The sequence below is a fragment of the Gorilla gorilla genome, chromosome 5, assembly GCF_029281585.2.
Source record: "Gorilla gorilla gorilla isolate KB3781 chromosome 5, NHGRI_mGorGor1-v2.1_pri, whole genome shotgun sequence".
NCBI classification, from domain to species: domain Eukaryota; kingdom Metazoa; phylum Chordata; class Mammalia; order Primates; family Hominidae; genus Gorilla; species Gorilla gorilla.
In genome coordinates, this window is record NC_073229.2 from 146,469,700 (window position 1) to 146,480,102 (window position 10,403).

At 37.3% G+C, this 10,403-nt stretch overlaps 1 long non-coding RNA gene across 1 annotated transcript; it reads left to right on the top strand.

Annotated features, from left to right (window-relative positions):
- Window positions 1-1,273: 1,273 nt before the first annotated feature.
- Window positions 1,274-9,190, top strand: LOC134758771 (uncharacterized). Its single transcript, XR_010134358.1, has 3 exons — window positions 1,274-1,666; window positions 5,268-5,382; window positions 6,491-9,190. It is a non-coding gene; the product is annotated as an uncharacterized lncRNA (long non-coding RNA).
- Window positions 9,191-10,403: the final 1,213 nt, after the last annotated feature.

A 10,403-nucleotide genomic window follows, 5' to 3' on the forward strand; every position in this document is an offset into this window, starting at 1 on the left:
ATAGCAGACTTTATTGTGACTTCACGATTAATTTAAATAATGTGAGACTACTTAAAGCCATTTCTAAAAGAAGTACAGGTATAGAGAAGTGACCAATTATTCGGGTTTATGTTCAGTTAGAGAGGGTTATCCAAATGACTATAGGGAATGGACTTTTCACCTGCATATTTCGGCATAACTCACCCCTTTTTTCAGCTACCACGAACATAACTTTACAAGGCTTCACAGGAATTTATGGGTTTTTTCATACTCAATGATTTTTAATAATATTTTAAGTATTTTTGAGAATCAGGAACTGAATGCCTAAAAGATTAACTTTCATCAAACAATATTCAAGACAGGCTCTTTGATTTGATTTTTCCCTGTACCTTGACTGTTTACAAAAACATCAAAACATCTGTTTTGTTTACAAAAACAAATTTAGCAGAAAATGTGCACTCTGAGGAAAATGACATAAGATTGCTTCCAGCACCAACTTCAGCTGAATGTTTCTTAATGTAATAATTTTTTATCTACCTGAAGGATTTGGGCAATATACTAATATTCAGAATTTACTTGGATCTGGGAATATCATGATCACCAAATGACTTTATCCAAATACAATGGCTATTAATCTTAATTATTATAGAGCAATCTTAATGATGTTACTAAAATAACTATCAAGAACCCATACTCACAGACTTTTTGCTATTATAACTAATTTTTTAATTACATATTTTACATATATATATAGAAAAGTGTACACTTTGGAATATAGAAAACTTATCTTAAGCCCTGTATACAGCCTACTGGTATCGTCAAGTTAATCGACCTCTTTAAGTTTCAGTTTCCTTGTAAAACTAGTCTACTAACAACTACTTTATAAAACTATTACGTCAGCAAGACAGAGTTTAAAAAAATACCGGGAAGGTCTAGCACATAATAGTGCTCAATAAATAACAGTGAAGAAAAAAATAGCTGTTAGGCCTAGGTCAAAGATTATATCCGTTGGACGAAACTTTTCTCTTTCAAGATTACTGTAAACAGACCATAAAATAGTACTGAGAGGTGACAGCGTGCTGGCAGTCCTCACAGCCCTCCTTGCTCTCGGCGCCTCCTCTATCTGGGCTCCCACTTTGGCGGCCCGTGAAGAGCCCTTCAGCCCACCGCTGCACTGTGGGAGCCCCTTTCTGGGCTGGCCAATGCCGGAGCCCACTCCCTCAGCTTGCAGGGAGGTGTGGAGGGAGAGGCGCGAGCGGAAACCGGGGCTGCGCGCGGCGCTTGCGGGCCAGCTGGAGTTCCGGGTGGGCGTGGGCTTGGCGGGCCCTGCACTCGGAGCAGCCGGCCAGCCCTGCCGGTCCCGGGCAATGAGAGGCTTAGCACCCGGGCCAGCGGCTGCGGAGGGTGTACTGGGTCCCCCAGCAGTGCCGGCCCACTGGCACTGCGCTCGATTTCTCGCCGGGCCTTAGCTGCCTCCCCGCGGGTCAAGGCTCGGGACCTGCAGCCTGCCATGCCTGAGCCTCCCCGCGCTCTGTGGGCTCCTGTGCGGCCCGAGCCTCCCCGACGAGCACCACCCCCTGCTCCACGGCGCCCAGTCCCATCGACCACCCAAGGGCTGAGGAGTGCGGGCGCGTGGCACGGGACTGGCAGGCAGCTCCACCTGTAGCCCAGGTGCGGGATCCACTGGGTGAGTGAAGCCAGCTGGGCTCCTGAGTCTGGTGGGGACGTAGAGAACTTTTATGTCAAGCTAAGGGATTGTAAATACACCAGTCAGCACTCTGTATCTAGCTCAAGGTTTGTAAATACCAATCAGCACCCTGTGTCTAGCTCAGGGTTTGTGACTGCACCAATTGACACTCTGTATCTAGCTACTCTGGTGGGGCCTTGGAGAACCTTTATGTCTAGCTCAGGGATTGTAAATACAGCAATCCGCATTCTGTATCTAGCTCAAGGTTTGTAAACACACCAATCAGCACCCTGTGTCTAGCTCAGGGTTTGTGAATGCACCAGTCGACACTCTGTATCTAGCTACTCTGATGGGGCCTTGGAGAACCTTTGTGTGGACACTCTGTATCTAGCTAATCTGGTGGGGACATGGATAACCTTTGTGTCTAGCTCAGGGATTGTAAACGCACCAATCAGCACCCTGTCAAAACAGACCACTAGGCTCTACCAATCAGCAAAATGTGGGTGGGGCCACATAAGAGAATAAAAGCAGGCTGCCTGAGCCAGCAGTGGCAACCCGCTCGGGTCCCATTCCACCTTGTGGAAGCTTTGTTCTTTCGCTCTTTGCAATAAATCTTGCTACCGCTCACGCTTTGGGTCCACACTGCCTTTATGAGCTGTAACACTCACCGCGAAGGTCTGCAGCTTCACTCCTGAAGCCAGCGAGACCACAAGCCCACCGGGAGGAACGAACAAACTCCAGACGCGCCACCTTAAGAGCTGTAACACTCACGGCGAGGGTCCGCGGCTTCATTCTTGAAGTCAGTGAGACTAGAACCCGCCAGTTCCAGACACAGTACTACAAGTCTGGATATGGCCAGCATGATGGTGGGATATATTGACTAACAATCTTGAGATCTAGCTCAGTGTCCCCATAAGGATTTGTATAAAGTCATTTTATGTCAGTATAAAATTGGCCTATATTACTTTGGTGCCCATTCATTTTAAGTGATGGACAAGAAAATAATATGCTTATTTCTGCTCCGAATGTCATACTCCAACATGGAAGAGTGATTCAGTGAAGAGCAGGAGATCCACAGTAATGCTGAGCTATATTTATGCCTTTTTTTTTTTTTTTTTTGAGACAAGTCTGCTGTGTCACCCAGGCTGGAGTGCAGTGGCGCAATCTCGGCTCACTGCAAGCTCCGCCTCCTGGGTTCACACCATTTTCCTGCCTCAGTCTCCCAAGTAGCTGGGACTACAGGCGCCCGCCACCATGCCCGGCTAATTTTTTGTATTTAGACCTTTTCTCTAAGAAACGAAAGGCACTTTACCTTATGCCTTGTGATAAGGTTCTGCTGATTATCTGAACAAATAATCTTAAAACAATATTACATCCCCTGTTCCTTGAAGGGTAAGCTGGACTTACCAACTTGTTTTTTAAAAATTGAATATGAAAAGAAGAGTAAGTAATTTTTCCATGGAGAAACCTGAAAAACATGACCTCAGCCGTGTGATGAGTTTCAATATCAATAATGTTAAGGAAAAAACCAGCAAGCCCAACATAGTCACTCATGCTAAGGTTTCATGTCATCAAACCAAAATCTGAATTGTTTAATTGAGATAGCTGACCTGTGAAATCAGGAGACATTTGACATTCTGAGACTATGGATCAAGATGGTAGCCAAACGCCATCAAGCCAACAAGATTTTATTTACACGCTTATATGAAAAGTAATCTTAAAACAACCAGACCACTATTCGTTGATTGTTCCTACTTTTCCCTGCCTTTTTTTCTGCCTATAAAACTCATTCTATCTAGCTCATCAGAGATCCTTCTTATTTTATAGAGTAGATGCTGCCCAGTTCATGGATCACTAGTAAAAGTCAATTAGATGTTTGAAACTAAATTTGTTGAAATTTTGTTATTTAACAGTAATGATGTCATGTTAATAACATGTACCACTTCATATAATGTGATAATGTTGGTATTTGCCTCTGTGGTATTCTCAGAGGCAAAACTCATAACCCCAGTATATTCATGACAAAACAATAGGCAAACCCAAATTGAGGAGCATTCTACAAAATCCCTGACCAATATCCATTAAAACTGTAAAGATCACGAAAAATAAAGATTTCACAGACCATAGGAGACTAAGAAGACATAACTAAGCACAATTTATAGCCCAAGACTGAATCTTGGAACAGAAAAAAGACCTGTGTGGGAAAACTAGTTAAATCTGAATAAAATCTAAACTTTAGTTCACAGAGTTTAGTAATGTACCAATGTTGGTTTGTTAGTTGTGACAAATTTACCATGGTTGTATAAAAAAGTAACCATAATAGAAACTGGATAATGAATATATGGGGACTCTCTGTATTATCTTTGCAACTTTTTTGTAAATGAAAGTTATTCCAAAGTAAAAAGTTTACCAAAAACTTTAAAAATAAAAAAACATAATTATAGATAAGTAAGCAGAATAATGTAGCTAATTACAATCTCATTGTATCTTTAATGAAAATAAAATGACCTTGAATATATAAAGTATAAATTTGTCTATTGTATCATCGACATTATGAATCAATAATTTGACTATTGTGTGTCTTTTAGAAAAGGATGAATGTTTGCTTTACCACTGGTTTTTTAGGGAGTAGTCAACAAATATTTAGTTAATAAGTGAAAGGTTGAATGAGTGAGTATTCTTCATGAATGCTCAAAGTAATGTTCTGTCCTGATCTTTGGAAATTCCATCCAGTTGATCAGATTTGTAGTAACATTTATATTATTACCAAGTAAGTATTTGAAATTATATTCTGCTATTCTAAAAAAAAATGCACTTTGTAGAATCTGCTCTACCTCATTATTATTATTAATGTTTTTGTCATTTATTTATTTATTTTAGAGATGAGATCTTACTCTATTGCTCAGGCTGGAGGGCAATGCAGTGGTGTGATCATAGCTCACCACAGCATCAAACTCCTAGGCTCAAGCACCTCAGAGCCACCATGCCTGGCTAATTTTAAAATAGTTTTTGTGGAGATGAGGTCTTGCTGTGTTGCCCAGGCTGATCTCAAACTCCTTTCCTGAAGTGATCCGTCATCTTTAGCCTCCCAAAGCATTGGGATTACAGGTGTAAGCCACTTACTCCCAACCCTTTCCCTCCTGATTATTAAAATAAAGTCTATGCCCATAGCCATAACATTGATATGAGGATATCTCTGTTTTGGTGTCTTCACTTGGTATTTATGTGACGTCATTAACACTCATTTTTATATTTTGTTAGAAAATCTTGCACTTCTGTAGTTTCCAAGAGCTCTCCTCAGTTAGCTGTAAAAAGTTTGCCAATTAGTAAAGATAAATGCTAGAGACACAAGCAAGACTAGGAAGAATGACAAAAGTAGCAGATTCAAGCAAATGACTGTGGCAGTTTAGAACAAGTCACTGCAGACAGAAGAAGCCACTTAATGGAAATGTGAATAACAAATACATAAATATAAATGGAAATAATTAGGAAGCTCTGTGGCCAAATGGTGAGTTAACCACATGGAATGAAGCAGAACCTAGCAACAAACCTATAGAAAAAGAGAGGTTTTTTTGTTTTGTCTTTTTTTTTTTTTTTTTAGAGACTGAGACACTGGATTGGTGCCTGAAACTGGTACACACAGTGGGAGGAACGGATGAGAGCAAGCATGGACAACCACATCCCTTGTCAAGCAAACGTCAGAGCTAGAATGGCTGGTGAGGTTGGGTTGGATAGAAGCAACTTCTGAAGTGCTATGTAGAAATTATACCTTTGCTTGTGTTCACAGTGCTTCTAGAATGGTGCTTCCTAATTAACCCCACTTAACTTAAAGTGGTTCTTAACCATATAATTTTCAAGGTTTCTATGAACTACCTGAAACATATATAAAAATATAGGCAGATATGTTCATATTAGTATTTATTATCTGGAGTCAAAGCTTCTCATTAGGCTGTAGGACTCAAAGACAGGTTGGGTGGAAGAGAATGAGTGGAAGCAAGAGGAAGAGCAGGAATACAAGAAATAACATTCATGGAGTGCAGCCTGCACAACAGAATAGTGTCAAGAGTCTTATCTGAATTAACAACTCAAATCCTCACAGTTGCATGAGCTAAGTAGTGTTATTATCCTCATTTTATAATCAAGCAAAAAAAAAGTGTACAGCTTGCCCAAATTCACACTGCTCATGGTCAGGACTATCAACTGTAAAGCCCAAACAAATGTCCACAGTGTTATACTGTCCTCTTGGAAACCAAAAACTATCAAAAGTCACTCGCCTACATGGATGGGAATGATAGTTCTAGCAGCAATTTTTAAAAAATAAAACCAGTTTCAACACAGTCAAGAAGACAATGATAAAAGTCAGTAAATTATTCACTAATTTTTTTCAAGGTGCTTAATTTACATTCCATGAGTTATCTAGGCCATGACAATATCTGGCCTTATAGATAACTTATGTGCTGGTTTTGTTGCTCCTCTACCAAAAAATAGAAAGCTGTTTGAAACAACTTCAAAGTCATGAAGAAAATGTGTTTTAATTTGGCAGTCTGTGTCAATTTAATCTTGGTGACTCAAGTGGCAAGCTCCGATTAGAACTCAGAGTTCTGGACTTCTTATTCAGTGCTATCAACCTTAGGGACTTCTAATTTTCATGAAACTTAGACTAGAACTCGTGGGAACAGCAACAGTAGTGCAACCATAGCTAAAGAAAATGAGTGTATCTGGGGAGCCTCATCAAAAAAGAGAAACGTTCTTTCCTTTCATCAACTCAGGGGATTCTAGCAAACTGTCTGCCAACTTTCATGTTTTCACCTTTATTTTTTTCAGCTGAACTTACTGCATCTCCCATTGGTGAAACTTCTGGGCATGCTTACAAGGTTGTGAAATCAAGGCCTATCCCTGTTGCTAGAGTTTACAATCAAAAGAACACAGAACAAATACAAAAATAAGCCTCATCACATAGGACTGGCAAACTCAAGGAAGATCTTGGACTTAATTATTTTGAAAACCTAAAATGAAGGGTTTGTTTCAGAAAAGAAAGAGAAGGCAATGAGTTAGATATAGGCATTTGGGCTTCAAAGGCCTGGAGCTGTTAAAAACATAGGTTTCTTTTCCAGATTACAACTTTTGACACCCACTGGGGTTCATTCTTTTGCAGAAGTGCATTCTGCCTTTTAGAAGGAAAATATTATCTTCAGCTCTCTGAATTATTCAAGGCAAACTCTGAAGCCAGAAGCATCCATAATCATATTATCATCACAGACAATAAATAATACAGCATTAGAAACAGTAAGTTCCCTGATACAACTCAGTGAAACCCATAGTCAGGTTCTCTATGTCATATTAACATATCCAAGTCAACTCCTATGCTATATTTCTGTCTTTCTCAAAATAAGAGTTATCACTGTTATAGAATAAGGGAATTATCAATGTTATACAAATCTGCTGCTAGCATTGAGTTATTTGGTGTGTGTCAGCCATCCATCATCTGTACACAGAAGCTGCACACAGAATCTGCGTAGACTCAACTACCTGTTTCATTATGATATTCAAATGGAAAAATGCCCAGAGTTTCTGCAAAATAAAGTTACTTACACAGAGCTTACTACATAATACAAACCCAATAAATCTTGACTATTGTTTAATTATTGTTAATTTTTCATGATTCTCCCTCTGACATTAACATTTGAAAGAACATCTTCATGAAATCATAGGTAGGGACAACCAAACCTTAGGAAGTTTTATCAGCTTACAGGACAACTAACGTACACCAAAAATATATCATTCTATTTAATAGAGAAAAAAAGCTAAGATTTCACAGCCTCTCTTCCTGATTCATTTCAGTGTTTAACAACCCTGTCAGGAAATTCCTCAATTATTCTAACCCAGCTACCTCATACTGCAGTTTAAGTTTATTTCCTCATATTCTGGCTTCAACAGAGATAAAGAACAGATGGTCACTATCCTTTGCATAATAATAATATTAATGTTTTATGGGTACAAAGACTTAGTAAATCTTTTCTTGATTATTTTCTTTACCACAAGAAAGTCTAGTTCATTAAACATCATCAGTTGCACTATGTTTGAATATACTAGACAAGTGTTAAATATCAAGAAAACACATCTATTATTTGTAACGTGCACAAAACATTCTCAAATTTGAATATTTTGAGCAACCATCTGCATACACTATATTTCAGCAAGGTAGCAAATGATGTTTTTGAATATTTACTTGAAGAAGAGAAAATTCTTAATTAAGCAATAGTAGAATAACTTCTGCAGAAAAATTAAAATGTAGAATAAGTTCTGCAGAAAAAATGATTTGGATAGAGTTTGTCATATTTTTGAATTCACGTTCAACTTAAAAGATAACCGAATAATTGTAGATTAATTTACCTAGGCCAATATAAACTTCAGAACAAATTATGAAGAAATACTTTATAAAAACAAAACCACAAAGTTCTGAATAAAAAAATAACACCTATCATCAATGAGCCTTTGATAAGACTGATGAAATAAGCAAACATCTGTTAACTTAGCTCAGAAAAGTTGAGAGTATGTCAACTATCAAATATAAGATAAAAACAAAAATTTTTACTAAAAAGTAGAATGTCTAAAACATGGACAGTTAGAGCATTTTTGTGTATATTTTAAAAGCGAAAGAAAGATTTCTGGCATCAAAAGGGCAATTCACTTATCTACATCTTCAGGGATTAAATTTTATCATTTTAGTTGTTTGTCATCTTATTGTGTTTTTCTTTTCTGTGTGTTTTTTCCCAGTATATTTGTTGTCTCTGTCTCTCTCACACACACTTTCACATGTCCAGAAACTTTCCAGCTTTTAAAAAACTATTCACTCATAAAATTAAATTCTATTCCTATTAACAAATCACTTATATATTGAAAATTATAAGAATTCAATCTAAAAAGCGTGAATGGCTTTTCGTCTCCCTAGTACTCTGGGATAGAATGTTGATGTTTTACAAGTCTGCTCTAATTTTCACAGGAGTGGACAAACCTACACACAGAGCTGAACATTACATATTTTCCTGACTTGTTTTCTACAATTTTTATACTTACCCAAATCCAACATGCTTTTTCCTAGAAAATGTTCTCAGGTTCTTAAACTGTTCATTTCAGGAAAACTCAATCTACTTGTATGGTTCGGTCTTGTGTATCATCTTACACAGTAACAAAAAAGCAAATTTGATTCATTTAAATTACAGTTAAATTCATTTCTAAAAGACAAATATATCTTTGTCCACTTAAATGGATGTATGTCCATCACACATATGTGAGAGATTGGTTGTTAAGAACTCACAGCACCAATATATCCATATTTGTGCTAACAGAGCATGCTAACTTCCTTTTCCTAATCCCTGCATATTTTGTTCTACAGTTGTCCTATAAACATACAATGTAAAAGTACAGCTTCCCATTCATTAGTGGAAACATGTAAGCTATGTGCATGTCAAAATCTTATTTTAAAGAATTTCAAATAAATTTTAAAGAACTCTTTTAAAATTCCTAATTGTGTTAGACTCCTCTTTTGAATATTTTCATGACACCTTCTACTTCTTGTTTACCACAATTAGCATGGTTATAATTATTAAATTACTTTGTAATTACTTGTTTATAATTTTTTAAATTACATTGAAATTATTTGTTTTATCTCCCTCTCCCCTGAAAGCATCTAAATTCCTTGGGTGTAAGAACCACATCTCTGTTGTTCACTAGTGCATTGCTGCATAATGTAGGTAATGGAATATTTATGAAATAAAAGAATTAGTTAATAGATTTCAAGTTTCTGACTTCTAATTAAAATTGGGAATAATATTTTACAGCTCTAAGAAATGGCCTGTGGAAAGTTGGATTCTTGGCACTAAAACCAAATTCATTTGGATTGCTGCTACTTACTATTTCCAGTTCTGTTACTGACTATGATGCCAGTAAGGATAGAGAGAGTGAGGATACATTTCTCTGGCTCATTGAGCCATTTATAAATGAGAGAAAGTGGCTATCCTGATAGTCTCTTTATTTTATGCAATTTTAAAGTGTTTGAATGACAGTTATGTCATAAAATAAAGTTATTCCATTAAGCATCTTTATATAAAATGATTTTGCAGTGCAAGTCATATCCCTAGAGATGGTTATATAAACTCCTTCACTTAATCAACAGAAAGAAGATGCTTCTCTTGTCCTCACATGTCAGAATTGTAAAGGCATTCTACTATATAAGTTGTGTATCACTTTATGTTCATTATATCCATGACAATGTAAAACTAATTATGGGGAAAATCCCTGAAGCTCATTAGCTTTCATCCCCCTTTAGGATCAATTATATAAAGAAAATGCGTTTCCATAAGTAAGTGTTTTTGGCTCATCTCATCTCTATCTCATTTGGTCTTAGTAAACATGAATATTTACTTGAACTTGTCAACTTTTGAACAAGGTGTCCTGCTTCCAAAAATATTTATTTGGATTCTGGCCCACTGACAAAAAAAAAAAAAAGAAAAGAAAGAAATCAGCCTGAGTAATACAGTTATGCCAAGACTTATCTGACTGGCAGTCAGGGGGCGACCCATGGAGGGTCAGATCCGCAAAATATTTCTGTCTGTTTCTTTAGACTCAAACAGCGCTGGGAAAGTTTCAAATATTTGGGGCCTGGAGAGCTAATGTTCTCATTCTATTAAAACTTATTAACAGAAACATCCTTTCTCATCAATACCAGTTATCCAAT